The sequence below is a fragment of the Callorhinus ursinus genome, unplaced genomic scaffold (genome assembly GCF_003265705.2).
Source record: "Callorhinus ursinus isolate GAN/ISIS: 27379988/994484 unplaced genomic scaffold, GSC_fseal_2.0 scaffold12, whole genome shotgun sequence".
Taxonomy (NCBI): domain Eukaryota; kingdom Metazoa; phylum Chordata; class Mammalia; order Carnivora; family Otariidae; genus Callorhinus; species Callorhinus ursinus.
The window spans coordinates 18,909,948-18,936,425 of record NW_027397074.1 but is presented as its reverse complement, the minus strand read 5'-3'; the positions used below and the strand labels follow the sequence as shown (position 1 = coordinate 18,936,425).

Genomic DNA, 26,478 nt, shown 5'->3' with positions numbered 1-26,478 from the left:
ATGAAAGGTTACAGATAGGGTGCTGGGGAAGCAGAGCAGGGACAGGTCAGGGGTGGTTTCCTGGGGCAGCTGTGCAGAATGGCCAGGGATTAATCAGCATGTTGCATGGAAGGAGGGGAGCGGCATGGTATTGACCCATGCCCTAACTCAACACATCTTTGTTTTGGGCTGACTGTGCGCCAGACCCTGTGTTCATGCAGAGAGCAAGCGGAGCTTGGAGTTGTGCAGAGAGGAGAATTATAATAAAATGGGGGCATTAATATGCTCTAGTAAAATGCCCTAGAACACACAGCAAAAGCCTGAATGTGAGAGAGACCAAGAACAGGTCGGTGGTTTAGTCAGGAGCAAAGGATTCCAGGCTGAGGAACAAGGTAAGAGGGAACGGGTGCCACCAGGAAGACCGCTGAGGTCTGGCGTGGCCTGGACATGGAATGCAGGAGAAACCAGGGGACGGCATGCCGCAGAAGAGGGCTTCCAATGGTTTCCTCAGCTACGTCATGGAGGAGGATGTGAAGGGCCATGAATGGGCAGCAGGAAGAGCACCTGAAACTGTTTGGGGGTGGAAATTGAGAGCTTAAGTCTCACAGAGGCAGTGGAAATCCTGATACTCAAGGCCAATGAAACTTAGAGTAAACCCTGAGAATTATCAGTTACTCTAGGTATTCTGTGAGACACAGGCATTCCAATTTAATTGGCTGAAAGCTCTAGAGAGCCTCACCCATCTTTCTACACAAAGACTCTGCATGCCAGATGCCTTTTTGTGCTAGGTTCCCTCCTTCAAACCCCTCTTTACATGTGTTTAAATTCAGTCGGGGCTCCCTGGCTGCTAAGAGTTGCTGGTTTTAACATTTATGTTCATGGAGGAAGAGGTTTTAATCAAAGATTATGGAACTCCGTCTCTTCTAAATCTAGATCTGTTTCTCAGTTCCACAAATCTCTTTGAATGGCGTCAAGAACCTCAATTTTGGCTCTTAAAGTTTGCAGTATGATTCTTGAATTGACAGCCTCAAGTCTCCTCTGTTCTATCTCCTGTGGCAGACAGGGACCAGTTTTGTTCCTCTACTGGCACTCAAACAGATGTAAACATCCCAGGTACCAGGGAAAATATCATCAAGCCCGTTCAGCATTATGACACAGCTCTGTAAAACCCCCTGATATGTCCAGTGCAATGAAAGGTATTAATAATTATAGAAGAAATACAGATTTGGATTTTATTTGTATTTTTTTATTTTTAAAGATTTTATTTATTTATTTGAGAGAAAGAAAGTGAGAGAGAGAGAGAGTTGTGGGGGCAGAGGGAGAGGGAGAGAGAGTCCCAAGCAGACTCTGCGCTGAGCACAGAGCCCGACACGGGGCTCGATCCCACAACCCTGAGATCTCGACCTGAGCTGAAACCAAGAGTTGAACACCTAACCAGCTGTGCCACCCAGGCGCCCCTATAGATTTGGATTTTAAAAACCAAGCACAAAAAGTGTTTTTAAATAGAACAGGCTAACCTCTAGACTTATCTTAAAAAGTATGTTATAATGTATTTAGTGAAGAATAATCAAACTTTACCAAGGGCTGTCATAAACAGAAAAACATTAAAACATTAGGACAGTTTAGCATAAGGCCCTATTCTGGTTAAGTGTATGATCAGAGATTCAAATAGAGTCTTTGAGATTCTCTGTTCAAAAGTAGGGTTTGACTGTTGGACGTTCCCTGGCTAAAATTAAGGCAATCTGTTAGCCTGGCCACTCTGTATGGTCACGAGCAAACTTTTTGGATAGAGGTGACCGGCTGTCAATCTCATCTACCATCGTTGGAGGCTGAGCAGAAAGGAAGTCGTAGGGTTGCTAACTGGTAACTTTTACCCAGCATTAGCTTTCTATTGCTGTTGTAATTCCCACGATCTTAGCCAACAAAATTCTGCCTAAAACAATGAAGCATCTTTACTTCCTGAAGGTAAATCTAAAAAGCGCCCTTGTGGGAAATAGTCACCTCTAATGTCCCATTCACTGCAGATGGCTCTAAGAGAGCGACAATGAAGATTGATGTTGCCATCTGTCTCTGGTAGATTTAAATGTTTATGTCCCCTATAGCTGTAGGGTTTTGGCAGCAATGTTGTTGATACCCAAGAAGGAAAATGTAATTAAAGTTATGAGACTAAGAGCTGGAAGCTGATTTGATTCAATATATTTTGTCATCATAGCCTGCTGCTTCTCTTTCTCCTTCTCTCTTCTTCTGCCCTATTTGCTGACTTTTTTTCCTCACTCATCTGGTCTATACCCAATCAATGATCCTTGAGGTTTACCTTAGCTGAGTCCCTATCAAAACTTCCTAGAGGATCTGCCTGGCTGATGCAGTCAGTTTTGGCTCAGGTTGTGATCTTGGGGTCCTGGAACCAAGCACCGAATTGGGCTCTGCACAGAGTCTGCTTGAGACTCTCTCTGCCCCTCTCCCTCTGCCCCTCCCATCCCACTCTCTCTCTCTCTCTCATAAATAAATAAATCTTAAAACAACAACAACAACAACAACAACTTCCTAGATTCCCAACAACACATGTTAACAGTGGGGAAGAGGAAATGAACAAGGTGGCATGCAGGGAGTTCCCTGGAACAATAGATAGAGACTCAGCATTCAAAACAACAAGGACACCATTAAAAAACTTTGAATGAAAATTCCTCTCACAGCTCCCTCCAGAGGTTTGTAGATTTCAATCATTTCTTTCTTTCTTTCTTTCTTTCTTTTTTTTTTTTTTGGTTCCCAGTACAGTAATCTTTGGATTACTCAAAGATCTTTCACATTTTCTGCACAATTTATTTTAATATAAATTATTCACTGAATAAAAAATGTATACAAAATCTCTATGTTTTTTTTCCTCTGGAGTAACTCACTGTCCCTAAAGATGTGAACAATGGGATTTGTGTTTGAGCAAGTTGTTAAAAATAAGTCTTCAGCTTTAGGAATGGCTCACATGTGACTCAGTTATTTTTAAAAATAAATAAATAAAGCCTGAGGAGAGTAGAGGGCAGAGGAATGGTTTAAGAAGGAAAAGAACAAGCAATTCATTTTCATGAATTGCAAGACGTAGTCTAAATATAGAAAAGAAGACTCCAGTCATCTCTGAGGGTTGACCATAACTCCTTCGCACCCCCCTCCACACCCATATATAGACTTTCATTTGTCAGCCTGCAAAGAAAAATCTCTGCACCCTAGAACTGATTGCATACTATCTGAGCTAGGGCTACACTTGCGTTCCACACAGAAAAGAGATTTTGTTGCCTTAAATGAAGTGGGCTCAAAAACTAGATTGTCTGTCCCCAAAGGTGTTATTTTAGTCCCCCGTGAGGCATTTAAACCTAGACAATTGCTTATTTAATCCTTTGGCACAACAGGGTTTTAAAAAAATTAGTATGAAAAAGCTACTTACTCAGGCTAAGTCAAATCCAAGCATTAGCGAGTCTTAGAGGCTAGAGATGGAGAGAGTGCTGCTTGTTGGCTACATGAGGAGGGTTCTTTTTCTTCTGGAACAGTGGCTGCTTGGCTTTGGGAGGCAGGAAGCTAAAGAGGGACAAGAACAAAACTCTGTATAACACATGGTTTCCTGTGAGGCAAGTGGAACTCCAGGCAGTTATCACCTCCAGATTCAAAGGCCATAGGGTAGGCCAAGGTTTTCCAAGTGCTTTTGGGGGATAGCATTCAGTTGAAGATAATTTTAAAAACAGACACCTACCTTCCAGAATTCCAAGAAAATCACAGTCTTGGATTTTCTCCCAGTCTACCAAACTCATCCTGATCAGCAAGCAAACACACACTAGGACAGTGCCTCTATGTTGTTTAACTCCAGAGATGTAGATTTTTCTGTAAAGATTTTATTTATTTGACAGAGAGAGACACAGCAAGAGAGGGAACACAAGCAGGGGGAGTGGGAGAGGGAAAAGCAGGCTTCTTGCCGAGCAGGGAGCCCGATGCGGGGCTCGATCCCAGGACCCTGGGATCATAACCTAAGCTGAAGGCAGACGCTTAACGACTGAGCCACCCAGGTGCCCCGAGATGCAGTAGTTTTAAAACAAGTCTGCAAATTATTTGAATCACCTCCCATTAAGAACTGGGGTCTAATTCCCCTCTCCTTAAATATTGGGCTAATCTTAGTGACTTGCTTCTTTTTTTTTTTTTAAGATTTTATTTATTTATTTGAGAGAGAGAGAGAGAGAGAGAGATAAGAGAGCACGAGAGGGAAGAGGGTCAGAGGGAGAAGCAGACTCCCCGCTGAGCAGGGAGCCCGATGCGGGATTCGATCCCGGGACTCCAGGATCATGACCTGAGCTGAAGGCAGTCGCTTAACCAACTGAGCCACCCAGGCGCCTTTAGTGACTTGCTTCTAATTAAGAGCAGGTAGAAGGAGTGACTCTTTGTGGCTTTCAAGGCTAGTTCATCAAAGGTGACAGAGCATCTACCAGGCTCTCTCTCTCTTGAGGTATATTTCCTTGGAGCAGGGATACTGCCATGCTAGAGAAACCACAGACAGGGCCCAGGGAGACCCAGCAGTCGCAGCCCCAGCCATGCCCTCTTCCCAGCCTACAGGCCAGATATGTGAGCAAAGCAGCCTTTGAGTTGGCCCCAAACCCAGTAACATCTGAGATCTTGAGCCAGAACCACCCAAACAGGCTGATCCAGAATGGTGGCTCCACAGAAACCATGAAACAGAAAACAGGTGAATGCTGTTCTTAGGCGACTGATTCTGAGGGTGATTTGTTTCACAATAGATCAGTGGAAATTTTTTGGTACCTAGAGGGGAAGCATTGCCATAACGGAAGTGGAGGGCAGAGATCGGAGGAGCTTTGGAGAGGCTTCGGGTGAAGAACTGAAGGAAGGTCAGGAGATTATTGGCAGCTGGGGGAAAGGGGCCCCTGGTTCTGAAGTGTTGTGGTATTTACACCAGTGGTAACACGGAAAACAGAATATATACCTAATGGATCCAGGAAGCTTTCCCGGCACTGTGTTGAAGGTGCTTCCTGATCCTTTTAACTGCCGTAAAATACGAGAGGAGGGAGATGAAGTAAAAAAACCAAACTGAACCAAACCAAACCAAACCAAAAACCAATGTTAAATAAAAGAGCCAAAAGACTTTAGGGGTTCAAAAAATAAAACTATTTTTCAGTTTCATCCTCTCCAGATGGCCTATGAGGCTAAAATTAATATATGTAATTTCCATCTAAAGATGAAGATAGCGGTGTGACTCAAGTTTCCTTTGTTAAGATGCCACACAGTTTAAGGTAGTGCCTTACAGCGTCTTTCAAACAGCTAAGGGTCACTCTAAAGATCTTAAGAGCATGCCTTTTAGATGTCTCCATTAAGAGAAATGTTTCTAAGGATCTTAAGGGCACAGTCCCACAGTAGCCCTAGTCTAAGGTAGAGAAAAGCTTATCTCAATGAGATTTGTGGCTGTGTTTTTTTGTCTCATGGAGTGAATCTCAATAAGACTGAGGGGAAACAAAATCTTTTTCTTTTTTTTATTAACATATAATGTATTATTTGTGGGAAACAAAATCTTAAACAGACTTGTACTAATGAAAATATTGTCAGCTCATGTTAGCTAAAAGGGACAGAGGTAGTATAAAATGAAAAGAGGCTTTTGGGTTCCTAAAATTCTCCGGGAAAGAAGCAGACTGAAGAAACTGCTCAGTTATAAAGATGGGGTACATTTTTGGGGCGCCTGGGTGGCTCAGTTGTTTAAATGTACGACTCCTGATTTCCCCTCAGGTCATGATCTCAGGCTCCTGGGATGGATCCCTGCTCAGTGGGGAGTCTGCTTCTCTTCCTCTCTCTCTCTCTCTCTCTCTCTCAAGTAAATAAATAAATATTTTTTTAAAAAGATGGGGTACATGTTCTAGAACATGAAGGATAATTCAGAGGGAGGAAGCTAGGGTCCAGAGAATGGAATCAAGTGCCATGAAGAATAATCATTCCTATTCAGCTCTAATCAAGGAGCTTGGTTAATCAGTGCCTGGCTGGATTTCAGAATTGCTACAGGCTGATTACCTGATTGTCACAGACTACTGAAATGTCTCTAGTGGCTATCCTATGCTTCTCTCACCAAAGTATATTGGATGGGGGAGCAATAGCTTTTCACTTTAGTCCACAGATCTTTAGATCAAGAACAGTATTCGGGTGATTGTAATTGAGGATCTGCACCTACCGAGCAGCACCTGAACCTGATTTGGATGATGGGCAGCTGGACCTTGAACCTGGATGGATGCCATCCAGGTGAGCTATTTGGGGGTCTTAGGAAGGGGCAAGTGCATTTGCATGTGGGATCAATATAAATAACTTCTGGCTGGAGGGCAGATTGTTATGGTTTTAAAACATGCCCACAATTTTTTGACATTTTTTTTTCCATTGAAAGGTGGAATCTAATTCTCCTCCCTGTAAATGTAGGCTGGCCTTAGTGATTCACTTCAACAAATAGAATACTAGGCCATAAAAAGCAACACAGCTTCCACCTGGTTCTCTTGGTGCATGTGGTTTGGAGCCCCAAGCCACCATATAAAATGTACAGCTAACCTGAGCCTCATGCTTAGGAGACCTTGTAGAGAAATCACGTGAAGTTAGTGGTGCTCTGTTCTGGCTCTTTCACCTTCCAGCTGTGGCACCAGATATGTGAGTGGTGAAGCTTTAAAGATGACCCCAGCTAAGCCACCATCTGACTGCAGCCTCGTGAGGAATCACAAGCCAGAACCACTCAGCTGCACTGCTCCTGAACTCCTGCCCAAAGAAACTGGTGAGAGATGATAAATGACTGTTGTTTGGAGACACTAAATTTGGGGGTGATTTGTTATCCAGCAATACGTAATTGGAACAAGGAGGGCACCAGTCACATTTCATTGTCTGTGAATGGGAATTCTTGGAGTTCTTTAGCGAGGTGGTATGATAGGGGTTGTGCAGACCCAGTTGTAAGTGCTGGCCAGCATCTCCAGCCTTTGTCCAGATGACTGTATTCTCAGTTTTTCTCTCCCCTCCCCTGGTCTTCTACTTCCATTTGACACCATGTCTTAACTTCATCTGACACTAAGCTTCAAGGCCAGTCCCTATATACCTGGTGTCCTGACTTCATTAATCTCTTCTGGGCATTCACCTGGGAGTTCCATTAATACCACCCTGAGATCAACTCCAGCACACCTGTACCTGACAAGACAGCACGTGGAAGCCCCTTCTTATCCCATCTCAGGTGCTCTCTGTATTGCGGGGAAGGTGGGAGACACACATATCCAAGTTCCATTTCCATCCCGTACAAAGAGCTGCCTGTCTGCTCCTCAGTATGGGACCAGACTTTCCTCTAGGCTTTCCAAATGAACCTTCTGCCCAACCCAGCCACTAATGATAGGACTCAGTCATCAGTCAATGACTTCCATGCAAAGACAGCAACATTTTAGTCAAGATGCACCTGTCCTCTTGGGGTTTGTTTGCTGGCCCACAAAATGAGATAAACAAAAATAGCATGATTCTGATAATAAACTTATGAATAAATTTGAATAAATTTGGTCATGCAATGACATGGGATGAACAGCAATGGGGATCCTTAAGTGACACTTACAGAGTACTATGTTTGGTTTTCAATCTTGGTAACAACTGAAAGCATGCAACCTCACCTGGATGTTAATGACCAACAGCAGAAAAAAAAATATTACTTTCTTCAGCCTAATAAATTCTCTGACATGCTTGGCAGACAACAACAAGGCACAGAAACCGAAGGGTAATTCAGCGCCCTCCCCCAGGGTGTGGCTGTCCTCTGGAGTCAGTAAGATGAGCATATCAGAACACATGTCGGAACTCTGGTATCCATATGAGGGGTACACAGATTCAGTAATGCTCCCACTAATTCACAGAATGTGGGAAAGAACTGGGAATTCCATTTCTTGTTTTGCTTTGTGAAGATGTAGGAAATAACTTACCAATAGGCTCCCCTCAAATTGAGTGCCTCTCAAATGATTTGCAATTTGAATAGAATCTTCAGGGGGAGAGGGTAGAGGGGAAATCTGAGACAGACGAAAGACTGGTTAGAAGGTTATGCACCTCAACTTCCCTCCAGGGTGGTTCACTGTCATGGCTGACCAATGGAAACCCTTGAGGAGATTTTGAAAAGTACACACGCCTAGACTGGCACCTCGGAGACTGGGGTTGGGTAGGAATGTTTAGAAAGCTCCCTAGGGGATTTGGGCGGTCAGCCAGGTGTAGGAACCCCTGCCTCTGTGAGCTCCTGAGGACAACCGGAAATCTTCCCTCTTTGGTTTCATTTTCTCCCATAGATCCGGGCAGGGTTTTGTGTAGAGTCACACAGAGTACACGTGTGGTATGTTCATGTTGTTTGCAGGATTCCAAACACTTTCTTAGGAAGGTAAACTATATTCCATTCCACTCTTATTTAATCTGTATTATCCTTTTAACTGATTTATTTAAAAAAATTGTTAAATACTGGGACTTGGTCTCTCTCATCAGTCTTGAGGATAAAGAGATTGAAAAAAGACTTGTTATTGTTACATTTTCAAAGTGATGTGGGGATTTGGAAGGAGGAATCGTTTTGAGGGGAGTTCTGGAATGCTTTGCAAGAGACTTTTTTTTTTAAAGATTTTATTTATTTGAGAGAGAATGATAGAGAGAGAGAGAGAGAGAGAGAGAGCATGAGAGGGGGGAGGGTCAGAGGGAGAAGCAGACTCCCCGCTGAGCAGGGAGCCCGATACGGGACTCGATCCCGGGACTCCAGGATCATGACCTGAGCCGAAGGCAGTCGCTTAACCAACTGAGCCACCCAGGCGCCCCAAGAGACTTTTTGAACATTAAAAGTATTATTAGGAATTTGGCTGCTAGAAAAACAGGAAAAGGCATTCTAATTCAAGGGAACAGTATCTGCAAAAGAACAGGGCCATGAGAAGGTCTGGAACATCCAGGGATCAGTGGGAAGTTCAGCATGGTGCAGGTAGATGTGAGCATGGAGAGATGGGAGACGAGCTTGGAAGGAAAGGGGCCAAGAGGTAATGGTGTGTTGGGAAACCAGCTCTTAAAAAAGAAAAAAGAAAGAAAAAAAAAGGACCTGATTTGCACAGTCTGCCCATTTTTGTGGTATACATACTCCCATCTGATTTCAAGTTATCAGTGATTTAAGAACTGACTCACAAAATTCCTACATATTTTACCGTCGGTTTTTGTGAACTGGTACCAGCTGGTTCCAGTACTGGATTGAGAGGAGGCCAGATCCTTTAATTCTAAGAGATAGACTAAAACCATGTTTGTTTTTTTTTGCCCTTTTGTCACAGTGATTCTGCCTCACATTATAGGGCCCATGTCTATGGCTTTGGAGTAGAGTGGGTCAATGAAATGCACAAGGAACCTGAAAACCCACCAGAACTAATTCTCAGGCTCTTATCACCGAACAGCACTGCCCTTAAACCCAGGCAAGAGGGGCTCCTGTTCTGGTTCCCATTTTAAAGGGTCTGGCTCTGCAGGCAAAGCACTCCTACCCCATACTCCAGAATGAGGAATTCATGGTGTCATGCTCAACAGGAACCTACCTCCCCCACTTCTACCCATGTATTCCACATGTCTGGGACTCTGGAATTCTCTCAGTATATGGAGTCTTCCTCCTCAAGCACCTTCCCTGAGGATAGGCACCTGGTCCCCAAGGGTTGGCGAAGGAGGGGCTGTTTGTCAAGGGTAGGACAGAGTATGGATGTGGGAGCAGCAGTGTTGATACCCATGCACGTGTAGCCTCTCACTCGGGATCCACACCCATAGAGCTAGGAGTGGGAAGTGAAAAGCAGCAGACAGGGCTTGAACGGGGTGATCTACATGCTGACACGTTTTGGAGAAGAACTTCGAGAAGTTCCGCGATTCTAAGTGCAACCCTGGCCTTCCAGGCAATATTATGAAGACATATTTGTCCAGGTAAGAGAACAGAATATATTTAACATTTTGTTAGTTGGATTTGCATTTTTAAATATTTAGAATAAGCTATGTGGGCCTCCATTTGGACTCTACCCTGGGCCCAGCAAATGTCAGGGGTGGTCCTTGCCTCCCCCATTACCAGGGCTGTATTCTAAGCCAAGGTAAGCAAGCTACAGACCCCGGGCAAATTCTTGCCCATTGTATGTTTTTACATAGGCTGCGAGCTAAAAATGGGTTTTCCATTTACAAATAGTGTTTAAAAAAATCAAAAGAAAAATATTTCACGATATGTGGAAATTATATGCAATTCAAACTTCAATGCCCATGGATTGTGTGACTAGCACACAGCCAAACCCATTCATGTGTGTATTGGGCACAGCTGCTTTCATGCTACAACAGCAGAGTAAGGAGTTGTGACAGAGGCTGTCTGGCCTGGGAAGCTGAACATACCTACTCCCTGGCTCTTACAGAAAAAGTTTGCCTACCCTACCCCTAGAGCAACAGACAGGAGGAAGGGAAGAGTCTAGCAGTTCTTGCGTAGGTCTGCTCAACAGAGTCACCCGGTGAGCTCCCCAAACAGACCAATGCCAGGGCCCCACTCTAAATATTTTAGGATGAATTGGTCTGGGTTTGGGGTGTTTTGAAGACGTCCCCATGAGTCTAAGGAGAGCCAGGGCCATGAGCCACTGGGCTAAGCAAACGTAACGTGAGGATCTGAATTCCCCAAATGTGAGGCAGAATCAGGTTACAGGACCTGTGCCTACTTTCCCCAAGGATCTGAGTGGATTACAGCCTTTCTCTGAGGACACAAGGTCCCCAGTTACTTGATTTGGCTGAAGGAGGAGCGAGGAAAAGGGATCATTGTTTCCCACCATGGTATGATGTCGAAAGCAAAGTTTCATTTCTACTTCTCGAAATCCTTGAACTGCTGGTTCAAACACGCATCCCTGGGCGAGCCCAGCATTGTGTACATCTGTCAGGCAGGCCCGCCTTGGACTACGGTTGCACACACCTTCGCCGGGACCCCTGCTGGGTCACTTCTCAGGATACACTCCAGTGGGCCACCCTTACCCCATCTTTGCAGCGTGCCCTCCATAATTATTGGTGGTCTCACAGGGAAGGACAAAAAAGACAACTCTATCAGAATCCCATTCTCCCCCAGCATAGCGAGCACCATGGCAGAGGCTAGCTCTGGGGCTGCAAGGCTGCTCCGAGCTATTATTGTGCCTGGCTCTCGCTCAGCAGGACTCGACGCAGACAATATAGTACACCGAGAGCATGGGGGATGAACAGTAAATACGAGGCCTTGGATTTTTTTAATCTTGTCAGTTTTCCCCTGATTTGTGTCCTTTATCCTAGCCCCCTCTGCTGTATAAGCTTCTCAAAGCTAATGCCCATAACGCCACCACCTACTGGTAGCAGCAGGCTCCTGGGCCACTGTGGGGTCCTCATTGCGGAGACTGACAATGCCCGCCATTATGCAGCAACTGTACGTGTTAACCCAGTGGCACAGGGTTGCTCCAACACCTTCCCCTCTGCTTTCTCTTCACTCTGGGGGCCAACGGCAACTCTGTGAGCGCCGCCCTCCCGACTCTTAACTGCTCGTCTCAGCCAGCGCCCGGCACATCCTCCAACCTGGCGGAGCTGCAACAGCTCTGCGGAGAAAGCAGCGGACACTGGGCAATTACGGAGCCCACAGGGGACTGTCATCTCGACGGCCACATTTAAAACGTTCAAGATATTCCTCAAAGCTAATTCTTTGGCCTCTTGTAGAGACCAGCCCTCTTCCTCCTGTCTTTTATCAAGAGCTCAGAGGATTAAATGGCGCAGTGAGGCTGCTCTAATGCGGGAGCACAAGTGACCTCGACGGTGGGCACGCCCGCCACCGTAGCTGGTGGAAGCAGGACAGTGGCCCGTGCCCTGAAACTACTCCCAGAAACCAGTTATTCTTTCGGCACTTCTCCAATTCTACTCCGTTTCCAGGGTGATTTCTGGCTCCCGTCGAACTGAGAAATTTCCCTTGGGTCTCAATGTCTCTGCCTTGGCTACCACGAAGTCCACCTTTACACAATCTCCTCTCTCAGAAGCCACTGGTGGCGGCAGGGCCATGAGAAAACGCACGTGTCCTTGGCGCAGATGACTTGCTGCTGTGGGGGAAACAGCAGGGGCGGTTGGGGAGCGGAAGCTGTGCAGGCTCGCCCGAGCTTTTCTGGAATGGGATATGCGGGGGCTGAGAACACGGACATTTGGTTTTGTGAGAAGGTTAAGCTTGAGAAAGGCTCAGAAACTCTGAAATTTGTGACAATGTTAAGCTTGTGAAGGGCTCACAAACTCAGTTGTGGGAGAGGAGCAAGGGAAGGATAACCTGAGGCACTGCTGCTGGTGAGTGAGGGTCTTCCCAGGGGAAAGCCAGGTGTCCTGAGTCATCCGAATGCAGGACCTGAAATGCGTTTTTGCCTTCAGGGGTATGCGTTTTTAAAAAAAGATTTGTTTCTCTTTTTGAAAGAGAGTGTGAGACAGCTCATGAGTGGGAGGAGCAGAGCAAGAGCAGAGGGAGAAAGAATTTCAAGCAGACTCCTCGCTGAGCACAGAGCCTGACACGGGGCTCGATCTCACAACCCTGAGATCATGACCTGAGCTGAAATCAAGAGTCGGACACTCAACCAACTGAGCCACCCAGGTGCCCCTTCAAGGGCAGGCATTTTAAAATCACCAAATAGCGTATCTATAAATTGATAACTGTACCTGGCACGAACACTATTAGCAATTTATGAAATCATGGAGGGGGGGGTGGGCGTTGTTTGCAGTTGTGAAGCTGACAGGTCCGACCAGGAGGAGGAGGTGATGACAGAAATGTGACTGGCTTTCCGAGGTGGCCCTGTCAATCCGAGTGCAGGCGCCCACTAGGTGGTGTTCAGGGAAGTGTGCTCAGCTCAGGGAGGGATGCTTCCAGCAGAATGTGGGCATGCTGAGCTGAAGCTTTGATTTGTATTGAGGGGAGGGTAATCTACTCACCTCATCTTAGAATATGTACAAAATAATTAAGAAAGAGACAATAAAAGATAAATAGGATTGTCATTAAACAAAACCAGATCGGTTCAGATACATGCAACTTGTGGTGGACGTCATTAAGGAGCTGGTGGAATTGTGAACAATTCCAAGAAAACACAGACTTTTTCTATGTAGCCTCTACCCCTTTACCCAAATCTGACAAAGCATAGCAAAAAAGGGAGGGCTTGGGGTGCCCGGCTGGCTCAGTGGATACAGCATGCAACTCATGATCTCAGGGATGTAGGTTCCAGCCCCACGCTGGGTATAGAGATTACTTAAAAAAATAAAATCTTAAAAAAAAAGTGTGGGGGGGGAGGGTTTAACAGACTCCTGGAACATTCCAGCTAACTCATTCCTTCCCACATCCAAGAGCCTTACCTGTTTGCTTATTTCACTCTAAAAATGACTGTGCCTAAGAGTTTTTAAAACAATGTTTGACACTCCATGGTGTTCCTGGGCACCAAGAAGATATAGCAAGAAAATGTACAGAGGTTCTGCTATACTTTATTCCATATCATGTTACAAGAAAACAACAGTGACAACTGACAAACCATTACATCTTTCATAATACAGACAAATTACACTTGGTAACAAATATGCAACATGTATTATTCCATTCTCCTTACTATGTTTCATTTTGGAGTATAATAGTTTTCTGAATGATGCTAACACATTTCTTAGGTACCGACCCTCTGCTAGAAAGTACACATCTCAGTGTATCATACCAAAAAAAAAAAAGATAAAAGATAAAAGAAAAAAAAATCCACTCCCAACTAGAGAATGTAGATTTTGTATGTGCCTCTTAAATATGCTGCTGTAGGAAGGGGAATGAAAATAGGAGATTGCTTATTTTACTTGAGACCTTTTTGTTGTTGTTTTTGGTATATGAGAAAATTGCAAGGCAGTAACATATGTGGTTTCCTCTGCCTACAAGCCAGTAAGAGAGATAGAAGTTATGTGCAATTATGCAGCATATTCCTATGTATAGCGGGGCAGGGAAAAATCCACCCCAGTATGTACAGCCTAAACATCCTCTTATGTAACAAAGATTACAAAACCAGTAAGTACTATTCACAGATGAGTATCTTATATAGACACATAACCTAGGGTATTAATTACACCGGCTTTCATGTACACACTGAGGGAAAGATACCAAGAGGTCTTGCTTTCTCTGCACACCTGGAGGCTCCCCTGGAAACTTCTCTTACTACTCTTGGGAGGTAGAAATAGCTTCTCACCCTTTTTTCAGTGGATGGACAGCCACCCCTGCCTTATGTCCCCTGTTTTGTTTTTGTTTTTCCTTTGAGCACTGCAAAAACATTTTTTCATGTCTTATGTATCCTGCATCTTTAAGTCAACCAAACTGTCCCTTTAAGAAAATGGCAATGTCCCAAATTTTCTTTCAGAATACTGTGCGTGCACTGATGTTGCATTGATACCACCACCATGCTAATGAATTCCTAATATTCCAGCTGTATGAATTCAGGCTAGTCCTTCATATAAAAATAATCTCACAAAACATTCCAGTGCTTTCTCAATAGAATAATAAATCTGCTAATGAACACATTCTGTAATGATTTTCATGGATGCCCTCCGTGGGAGGGGGCGGGGGGAGGGGAGGTGGGAAGCTGGATTGCCAATAGGAGAGGAGAGGGGAGAGAGACAAACCCAACTTTGGATTTCCTGTACCGAGGACAAGACTGGGGAGCTACAAACCTCCTAAATGAGACCTTCTGAGACACATGTCTGTGTAAAAACCAGATTTCCCTCCACACTGAGTAGCACTATGTTTCCTCTCCCGAGAGAAGCTGCCTATGACAGGGGCAGATATCTCTGAATGAGGCTAACATTCCTAATCGAAGTCTCTTAATATTAAATATTTTCAAATGTTCAACTTAGAAAGCTTATTAAATAGCAAGATTTAATCATCAGCTGCTCTTGGTTTAAAGTTAGTAAAATACAAAAGTTATGCCTCTCCCCCAAAGAAATAATTCAAAACCAATCACAGGCAAGGCTGTTCTTGATTGCATGTAAAATTTTCTCTCCGTAGTTATGTTAAGGAATCCTAATTTAAGCACACAGTAAAATACCACTAAAGACTTCCAGTGGGTTGGAATGTCAGAGAGAATGGGAAAGACTTCTAGGTAGCAACCAGTAAACACTCTAGCCTTGGGTAACTTTTGTTCTCTTTAAAATCAATTAGTAAGTAATTCTTTGCTTTGCACCTAGAAGCTTTCAATGAATGCTACTTCTGAATAGGATGGATTGTGACCTTGACATATTTATTCATGCCGCACTCCAGGGAAGGTACCCTTTTCATGCTTAGAAGTTTTGGGTCCAATTTCCTAGGAATACTGGCTTTGACTAGAGAGAAGCTATTCCCTCATGGGACTTTCAGAGAATGCCTTTGCCAAACTGGCTCATAATTCCTAGTCTTGATCCTAAAAAGTGCGATGCATTTCAAGTTCTCAATCTCTCCTTCTTTCTGACCAACAGGAAAATGTAAAACAACATACATGAAGAGTATTTCCACAGGAATTGGTGTTCTGAGGGGCTAGGTTTCATGCTTTAGATGAAGTTCCATAACTGCCCCGTTGGCCTCAGTATTATTTGGGGTTGTGCAGCGAGGCCGGCCCCACTGGGAGAAGGCCTGCATCAGGCAGCTTGCCCTCCCCATCAAAGCACAGAGCATGCCCAGTCCACTTTTCCCTCCTTGTCACATTAAGCGCCTTCATCCTTCGAGGTCCCTCATCTTCTAAATAAGGGAAGCTGGGCCTTTCTTTTTCCCTTGCCATCTTGAAAGCTAGACTCCTGCATTGTTTCTACAACCTGCGTAAGAACAGTTTTTCCAGGAGACTGGTTAAAGTTAAGGTCCCCAGTGATGTCTTCCGATCAGCTTGGAATGTTTTAAAAAGTGTAATGTAAAGGTGCTTTGGTGTAAATGAGCAAATTTTTAACTCTGGATAACTCTGTAATTTGCTTTTTTAAATGGTAACTAGCCAAGATGGCTTTTGGGGCTCATCCAGCAGATACAATTCTTTTGCACCCAAGTTGTAAGCATTCTGTTCCTCATTCTTTTCTCCTCCACTTAGAAAATGCTCCTGAAGCATAACAGAGTGGATGGAAAATATAAGATGTTGACAAGACCCAGAAAACATGTAAAAAGTCACCTTAATTTCCAGAGGTTGTTGAAAAGTAAGCAATTTATCCCTGTCTTTGTTCTTAATGCTTGATATTTGTTTCTTTACTTCCAACCTACTTGGAAAACAGTCATGCTATGTGGCTTGAAAATGCTAAGCAGATTCCAATATCCTATATACATGTGCAGTTATTTCCAAGAAAAAAACCACATTTGCAGATGTCCTCAAAAGGTAAGTGACAAGTGGGGCCCCACAGCTAGGGACCAAGTTGTCAAGTCAGCCTGAGAACAGGGGTTTGCTTTAGCTAAAAATTTCCTTCCTGGTGGTTGCAAAATGTACACTGCTCTCAAAGAAAACACACATTGTTTTATGCCACTATGTGGCTTTCAAGTACAGACATTACTGAAGAAGTGTGAACACCAAATGTGTTGTCTTAATGTATTTAAGACATGGCTGGTGAAAGCATAAAAACCTTTACAGAGACGTTGCACTGCAGAGGGAAATCAAACAAAATCAAACACAAAAGACTGAAAAGAATACATGCCATGTATCAGTAAGCAAAGCTTAATCTTCACATAGTTCTTGGAAATCACAAGGTATCCAAATACGTGCAAGGTTTTAAATAAATTGCAGAGAAAACAGGGTCTTGCCAGCTTCAGTTTTCTTGTAAGTGAAATCCACCACAGGGAGGGGAAGGAAACTGATCCGTCATTCCCTTCGTATTATTGGCCACTTCATTAATGTTTTTTTTTTTCTTCCCAGAATGATGACAACTTAATCCTGGAAGGAGGAAAAGAGAAAATTGCTATATGTAAAAAAAAAAAAAACAAAAACAAAAACAAAAAACAAAACAAAACAAATCCAAAAACAAACAAAAAAAACCCACAAACAACTTACATCATTCATTTTTTTTCTAAATTACACGAGACATCAAAATTGGTCAGGCCAAAAGTAAGTCTATCCATTTTCTAAGCAGCCACCTCGCGCGCACTTATGGGAGGCAGAGGGGTCTCCTTCACCAAAACAGTTCTCACATAACATGATAAGCAGATGTTCTGACTCCATTTTCTCCTCTTAAAATAATTTAACTCCATGAATTTAAATGGTCTAACCTCTTCTTGGATTATTTAGAGGAAAAGAAAGTCAGCAAATTTCCTTCCCTGAATCATTAGTAGTAATACTGGTCTTAATTAAGTGCCTGTAGCATCATATAGACCATTAAAAGGACATATCCTCGTGTCATTTTTATGGGCATGAAATAGAAAAAGGGATCACATACATGCTTTAAAAAAAGCCCGGTTGTATATAATTCCTTGGTTGCCTATTATCAGACCTAGTTTCAGCAGAATGAAAATTGGCATGACCTGAACTGCCAGCCTTGTGTCCTGCACACAGCTGTGCATTTCCAGTTTAACCAGTGCCTGCTTAAACCTGGTAACTACTTCCACGTGAGCAGGTCAAGGAGAAAGAAGGAATTCCTCTCCACATTTCTGTTTGGTCCTTAAACAGTTTCACTGAGTCCCTACGATGTGAAAGTAAGGTCTTGCCAGGAAGGCTGAAAAGAAACACTCCCAGGATCAAGTCACACAGCCCGGAGGCTCCACCTCCACCGAGGCCCAGAACCAACTCCTCATTTCCACTTAAAGCTCGAGGTCACTGAGGCCTGGTTAGGCCTGTTCGTTCCTGTCTACACTGCTATACTGTCATCTTCCCAAGCAGGGAAGGAAACTTGACCTTTTGTTGAGACACGGCTGTCCCACTGCTGGTCATGCAGGCTGTCGTGCCAAGAACTTCACTACTACCTTGACCAAGAAAGCAAAAAGTTCCAGCCTTACTGTTAAGAACAGCATCCTCCCTACTCTCAACTCATTTCCTCTGCTTAATAGGGTGATTTTTTGGAAGGTTAACCTTCCATCCTTTCTTTTTCATTGAGGTGAAATTCACAGAACCTAAAATTAACCATTGTAAGGCATATAATTTAGTGGCATTTAGGATATTCACAATGTTATCCAAGCTGTCTAGTTATCCCCTCTGTCTAGTTCCAAAACATTTTTGCCACCCCCAAAGGAGATCCTATACCCTTGAAGCAGTCACTCCCATTCTCCTCATGCCCCAGCCTCCTGGCAACTGCCAATCTGCTTTGCGTCTCTATGTATTTACCTATTCTGGATACTTCATACGAACAGAATCATACAATATGTGACCTGTTGTGTCTGACTTCTTTCATTTAGCATAATGTTCATCATTTTGTAGCATGTATCAGAACTTCATCCTTTGTTATGGCCAATGGATATACCATGTTTTGTTTATCCATTCATGAGCTGATGTATATCTGGATTGTTTTCACCTTTTTGCTATTATGAGTAGTGCTGCTGTGAACACTCACGTGCAAGTATTTAAATACTTGTTTTCCAATTCTTTTGGGTCAATACCGAGGAGTGGAATTGCTGGGTCATATGGCAATTTTATGTTTAACTTTTGGAGAACTGGCAAACTGTTTTCCACAGTGGCTGCCCCATTTTATATTACCACCAGCGATACACAAAGGTTCCAATTTCTCCACAACACCCTTGCCAATATTTGTTATTTTCTGTTTTTTTTTTTTTTTTTTTTGGATTACAGACATCCTAGCGGGGTGAACTGGTATCTCATTGTGGTTTTGATTTGCATTTATCTAATGATTAGTTAGGCTGAGCACCTTTTCATGTGCTTGTTGGCCATTTGTATATCTTCTTTGGAGAAATATGTATTCCTAAAGTCCTTTGCCTGCTTTTAAATTGGGTTGTTGGTCTTTTTGTTGTTGAGTTGTAGCACTTTTTATATATTTTGGGTATCAATCCCTTGATTTGCAAATATTTACTCTCATTTTATGGACTGTCTCTTCACTCTGTTGATAATGTTCTTTGATGCCCATTTTAATTAGGATAAAGTCCAATTTATCCATTTTTTTCTTTTGTTGCTTATGGTTTTGGTGTTATATCTAAAAATCCATTGTCAAATTTAAGGTTATAAAGATTTACGTTTTCTTCTAAGAGTTTTATAGTTTTAATCCTTACATTTAGATCTTCAAACCATTTTGAGTTAATTTTTGTATGTGGTATGAGATAGAGGTAACATTCCATTCTTAAGAGTTCTCTGTCCTCAGTGACTGAGACAAAAAGCCCTTAAGTTTCTGGGAGAGGCCGGGGGTGGAGGGAGAAGCCTCGGTGGAAGCTCTTTGTTATCGCTAAGTCCAAACTCCTCAGATATTATCTCAAATACTTGCTGCTTGTGGCTCACCTGGCCAGCCCTCACCCCTGCCAGGCTGCCCAGATCTCTTCTTAAACAAGTGACCACCCTAGCAAAAATAACTAAAGGAGACTAACTGCCTTAGCTCCCATTCTCCCAGGGAAATGAAGTAAATCCATCTTGTGCTTTACCTGTGGCTCCCATGTAATCATGCATTCTGGCTTCTGCACTGACATCTTTCCTGAGGCCCATGACATCAAAGACAGAGAGCACTTGTCCCCGCAACATTTCAAACACTCCTGTCCACATGCATCTTCAGCTAGTCCCCAAGCCTGCTACCAAACCTGACATTTTTATTAAGCAGATGAAAAAATGCTCTTTCTCTTCCATGTTGCTTAAACAGAGACTGAAGCTCTTCCAGGAAGCCTGCCCACCCTGGACAAATGGAAGAGCTGTGGGTTTGTCCTGATATGTGCTGACCTAGGCATGAGTTCCTACTGCCACACAGAAATGACATACAGTTGACCCTTGAACAACGCAGTGATTGGGGCACTGGCCCCTTGCACAGTTGAAAATCTGCATAAAACTTTTGACTCCCCAAAAACTTAACTACTAATTGCCTACCGTTTACTGGAAGATTTACTGGTAACACGAACAGCTGGTTAACACATATTTTATATATGTATCATGTACTGTATTCCTACAATACAGTCAGCTAGAGCAAAGAAAACATTATTAAGAAAATCATAAGGGAAAATACATTTACAGTACTGTTCTTTATTTATCAAAAAAATCAGCACGTAAGTATAGACTTGGGTCATTCGAACCCGTGTTGTTCAAGGGCCGACTGTAGTCATGACCTGGCTCTCCTCCATTCTACTACTTTAATCCACAGAACGCAGACCTGCCCAGGCTGACCTCCTGAATGAGTGACTTCAAATGTCCCTCCCGTGTGGGGACATTTCCTGTGAGGGAGCAAGGAGGCAGGCGGCATCATTATGTCCTTGATTAAACCTGGTTTTGTTGACTATTGTGTCCCTAGAGCATAGTCAAGCCCCTGCTCAGATACCCTGCTGAATGAACAGAAAGGAAGAAGGTGGAATCTGAACATTTGGGAGTGGAGTACGTTTTTAGAACTAGGGTTCCCTCATGGCACACTGACAGAGGGCAGTGCTGGGGGCAGAACCGGCCATCCACAGACACACCATGAGCCAAGAAAGGTGGGTAGAATTAACACCTTCCTGTGCACCAAGCTTTTTTTTTTTTTTTTTTTTACTTTTTTTTAACCTCTTGACATTCTATTTTAATGATGTGATTTTCAGGGTACCTGATTTGATACAATAATAAATGATGTTGTCACCATAATCCGTGGCATGTCACTATCCTGTTGGGTTGATTTAAACTTTTTTTTTTTTTAGCCATTGATGGTGCTTGTCAAGGCATAAGCAGGAATTGGATAATAAAGCGTAATGCATAATAATAGTAATTGGATAATAAATGGTGAACGCGGTGATTATGGATAAGTCCTTTACTTAGGTTTGGGCTCAGACATTTAATAGAAGGAGCCAGGAATAAAAAAGAAGGGAGGTGCCAGTGAGAGGTAGCCTCTTCCCCATCTATATGAGATGACTCTATAGCCCAAATTGTGCCAGGTACCCTGCCTAACACTGTTCATCAGCAGCACAGGATGCCCCTTCCCCCTCCTTGGGCAGCCTCAGCATTAGTTTCAATTTTCAAGGACTACATGTAAGGTAGGTCAATTTACTGCTAGAAAAATTCCTTAAGATTTAAATGTAATCATACGTTTGATGTGTACGGAGGTGGGTAGAAGGAGTGAGGGTATACGACATTCCCAGGGAAGCAAAATATAATAGCAATGTATGTCCTTCCCTCACATTTAATTGATTATTAAAATAGACCACATATCCAATACAAATGAACAGTGACTATGACCATAAGTTCAACTAAGTGTGCATCAACTCATAGGTATATATATCATCAGATTAATGGATGCCATTTTTATCTTGCTTTCTGCTTTTACAATGTTCTTTCCCTAGAAACGAATGTTTTAAACAAGAAACTGGATTTTATTGATAAAATCCTTATTCAGAAATATCTACATAGAGCTTCTCAGCTATAAATATTAATTAATTGGATCGCTGGTACCCATAATGCAACTTTGTTCTGACCCATGTGCCCTCTGAACTAGATATTTTTTGGATTCAATTTTCTTAAAACCAACTGTCAGCATCATGTGATGGAGGAGATGAAAAATGAAAATGAGCAGTCCTGCTGTGCAGGTGGGTGACCTGTGGGAGAGAGTCTGCCTGGTAGGATTTTTACACGAACCATCAGACACAGACCAATTGATTAGATCATCTCATACCCGCCACCAACTAGGCTCAAGAGACTAATTAGAGAGAGTACTGCCTGCGCAGGCACCCCATTGACACCTAATTTGCTCAGCCAAAGCCTTTGGGGAAAATGTATTATCTCTGCAGCTGCACTTCATGCATTTCTGATTTGAGGCATAAGCAAGGAGTGCTTCATCACTCTTTTGAGCAAACTGAATGTAGAAGCCCTTAAGTGCTAAATGCAAGCAAACAGACCCAAATTAAAAACGGACCAGGCTCTTTCTAATTCCCTCTGTGCTCCCCATTAAATCTCTGTGTGTAAATACACACATACCCCCCTACATACACACGTGCAGTTTACATGCTGGCAGGACCATGCAGCTGAGCACCCCAGCTCAGGGTGCTGCCAGTGCGATCAGATGGCCTTTCTTTCACTAGCCTATTTACCCACTCTAAGGTTTTGTGCTTGTTTTATTTTTTTATTTTATTTTTTTCCCCTGCTGCATTGCCCCTCTGCAAAGTATCTTCCCCCCCCCCCCCCCCCCCCCCCCCCACCGTACAGGAAGACTCTGGCCCATTTTCTTCCCCTCTAAGCCTCACTGGAGAGAAGTGATTATTTTGGTTCCAAATTAAAACAACTGTAGGTTTTCCTTTCATCGCCTAAATTGTGAACAGGATATTCACCAGGATGTATGTGAGGCTGTAGGGTAATCCGCTCATTTCTGTTTGAGACTCTTTGTTAAGATGCCTAACAGAGAGGGAAGAATTATTAAAATTTGACAGAGAGAAAGCTGCCTCACAATAGCAAAGGCAGTATAGAATTATAAAATAATGAAGTTATCTTCGAGAAAAACAATGGATAGCATTTGACCAACTTCAGTTTGTATCTGTTTCTTATCTAAAATAAAACCAATTCCAATCTCCTTTTCAAATGTAGAATCCAAACCACTGGTAAATAAGGAGTCATTTAAAGATAGATATGCAATTAATGACATGCTTTAAAAAAAGGGAATAAAAATTAAACATTCAGTCAATACGGAAAAATTAGGTTATCTTTGTGCCAAATCTAGTGGCTGTGAGGAATGAATTTCCGTCATGCTGGAATCAAAGAAAAAACAATACAGGACCTGCAATGGTGGTGTTCTAGAGCGGACTTACTGACTTTATGCCTTTCTAGTCACACGTCAGATGAATTATCTTACCCACATGTTCTGGTAAATTACAATTCTGCTTTGTAATTTTCACATTTATCTTATTCTTAAGAATTCAGGGAAGATATTTTGGGATCAGTTTAGCTGTCTACTTTTAAACCAGCATTCAAAATTAGCCTAAATTGGCAAAGTCAAAGGATTCCAGTGGCCATCAGAGTGAATAGCTTTCTGAAGGTATACAGAAAGTGGCTTGAGGAGAGATGTTTGAGAACAGTTAGAAAATCAGGGCCTAACTAATACATAAAACTGTCTATAGAATTTATTTTTGATATTGTGGAAAACAAAGCCCAGAATGCTTCCCCTCCCCAAGCACCATATTAATAAGATTTCACATGGAAAATATCCAGGGGGGAAAAAAAAAAACAAACTACTAGGCTGTGCCACTTTGAGTTTGATATTGCTTAAAATACTAAGAAAAACAATGAAATTAATCTTTAGTACTTAATGCATCTTTAAGGAGTGTTCACTACTTATAGAAAATTAACTCCAGAAATAAGGTTGCTAAATCCTAAAGCAACTGAGCAAGTACAGATCTCTCAGAAGTAAAAATATGTATAAATACAAGTACATACATATATGGTACATATACTCATTTGTAAAGAGCACATATACTCAAATTTTATACTGTAGATTTTATATAAATATCAGACTCAAAATGATAAGGTTTAATCTTTATACTGATTCAAAAAATCTGGGGACAGCTTAATTTCTTTTTTTTAAAGTGAGTTATGTTATGATTTGGCTAGAAATACAGGTTTTCTTTTAGAACATCTGAAATCAGTGTTTTCTAGTTACTTTGACATTGTATTGAAGCTTCTTGAAGGAAGTAGAAAATCAGTCAAACCTACCTCTGTAACTTATTTCTGACTTATGATACTCATGTTTCTTCCTCACCACCCCTCTACCCCCGCAGAATAGAACACATCTTTGAGACTAGCAAGAGAATATTAATTAAAATGAATGCAGGGATAGACAGGCTTTGTTTTAAGCCTAACAGAAGGTCCATCATTCAAAATAGCTCAAATCCTTTAAGTTGAAAGCCATTTGGTAACATCCATATGGATGCACAATGCACTAATTGCAGTGACTTTGCACATTTTAAGCTTCATGCCAAAGTGGAGACTTTAATTAAAATTTTTAGGCAAAGCTATAAGTTTAACATTTCAAAACAAAGCATTTCTCACACAAGGAAACGGACTTAACATATCATTTCAATAATCATCACTATCAGTGAACATTTCTTGAAATCCTCATTAAAGACCAGGCATTGTATGATATATAATTAGTGGTAATTGAAAAGAACGCTGTATTTTCATGGTGTGACTGTTTATTAAATGAGATTTATGTAAAAGAGTAGTCATATTTTAGACCCATGTGGATGGCAATTCTGGGAGTATATCCTGTCTCAGTGAGGGCCAAGGGAAGCGTAGGGAGACAATAAAGTACTGATCTAGGTCTTGTAAGAACATCCAAGACACAGGCCATCTTTTACACACACACACACACACACACACACACACACACACACACAGAATTTGTATATAAAATCATATATATAATGATACACACACACATACAAATACATATACTGTGAGGTTTGAAATAGCTTGTTCAAATAGTTTCAATGACAAACTTAAGAATAGCAAAGCCTTTACCAAATGAGACTTACTCTTTTCAAGGATTTCATATCGGAAGGTTTACTTGCTCAGCATACCTTTATAACTGACTGGCTACCAAGTGGGATAAGTTAATTAAACAGGATTCTGACTCTTTAACCTTCCTTATATGTTACAGTCCTACTAACCTATATTTAAATAAACCAAATACAAAGCTATGTAACCTAGCAGTGTGTGAATTTTTTACAACTTAAAACGAACACACACAAATATAAAACCACTTCTAAGTATCTAGCAGTCAGAGAAACACGAGGGTTCAGGTCTGATGTTAATTAAAAGATCTGAGAGAATATCCGAGACTTCATTTTGGGTGGATTTTTTTTCTTTCAAATTAAAACTTGTCTAGTATAATTGTCCAAAGTGTTGAAGCAGAAGTTTCCATGCTAAAGGTTTTGAATTCAATATAATATCATCACCTACAATGTCATTCTGTCCCACGAACCATCGTATTGCAGAAATCCGCAAAGCTAAGACACAAATTTCTGTGGTTGAAGTTAGATTACAAATGGCTGGTACATAAAGAATGGTGTCAGCATAAACCAGAAGTCAGGTTCGTTCATGAGAGAGATTTTAAGCCATTTGAGAGATTCTGAGCCACCAAGTCATGGCAGCGCATATACAAGAGAGAGAAAGACAGTGTATGGGAGCACCGTACGTGCTGTCTGTTTGCCTACATGCTTCCTCTTGCCTTGATTTTTGGCCACATGCTCTGTCTTGGAATTAACTGTTTCTTGTATACTTCTCCTAGATCTTAGCACATTTTGCTCTGTCATCCCAAATTCTACATCGTCAACCCTTTCTTTCATCAATCTTCTTTCACCTGTAAGCGATGCTAGTATTTTTACAGTGTTTCTACTGCTTTCGTGAGTGCTCTGTGCTCTACACTGAATGTTTGTATGCCCCCCAAATTCTTATGTTGAAACCTAATCCCCAGTGTGATGGTATTTCCAGGTGGAGTCTTTGGGAGGTGATTAGATCACGAGGGTGGGACTCACATGAATGGGATTAGTGCCCTTACTAAAGAGACCCCAGAGAGCTCTCTCACCCCTTCATCATGTGAAGACACAGAAAGAAGAGGAAGAGGGTCCTCATCAGACGTGAATCTGCCGGTGCCTTGCTCTTGGACTTCCGGCATCCAAAACTGTGAGAAATACATTTCTGTTGTTTATAAAGCCACCATTCTGTGGTATTCTGTTATAGCGGCCTGAATAGATGGAAATATTATGGTTACCAGGTTGAATACATTTTGAGCTGTCTGCCTCTTACTCTATTTTTCCCCATAAACCATAGAATTTTTACAGGAGTATTCTGCTGAACACAGGGAGGAAAATGAAAATCATAATCTAGCAGTAACATCTATTCTTGGTGGGGCGCATTCTGATACCATCACAGAATGACACGTTTGTTACCATAGCGCATTCCCCCCCCGCCCCGGCCCCAGGTGGGTCCAACAAGGTCATACTGGGGGACACGGACGCTGGACAGCCAGCTCACCTGCCACCAACTCCTTCCCATGTAGCAGCCCCACCCTGTGAGCAGTGCCAATGAACAACTTGCCCGCAAAGACCAAGGACAAATCACTAAGTGTTGAGTCATGGAAACTATCTACACATAAAGTCAATGGATACGCATCTCCACAAAATTACAATTAAAGCATTTTGTTACTAGTTACACTGCTATAACAAGCTACTATATCTTTTTTTTTTAAAAGATTTTATTTTTAAATAATCTCCACCCCAACGTCGGGCTTGAACTCACAACCCCGAGATCAAGAGTTGCATGCTCCACTGAATGAGCCAGCCAGGTGCCCCACAAGTTACTATATCTAATCACCAAGATGAATTCTGAGAGACAGAATTATGGAACACATGTCATGAGAATACTAGCATTTTGTGCT

General features: G+C 42.4%; 1 protein-coding gene across 5 annotated transcripts in view; it reads right to left on the bottom strand.

Moving 5' to 3' along the window:
• Positions 1-13,456: 13,456 nt before the first annotated feature.
• Positions 13,457-26,478, bottom strand: part of CDK14 (cyclin dependent kinase 14) — a 542,651-nt gene continuing 529,629 nt past the window's right edge. For all 5 annotated transcript variants that reach the window (XR_012380203.1, XM_025872847.2, XM_073898780.1 and 2 more), the window contains one exon: positions 13,457-16,892. The gene's annotated coding sequence lies outside the window, so the exon portion shown is untranslated. The remainder of the gene's footprint in view (positions 16,893-26,478) is intronic.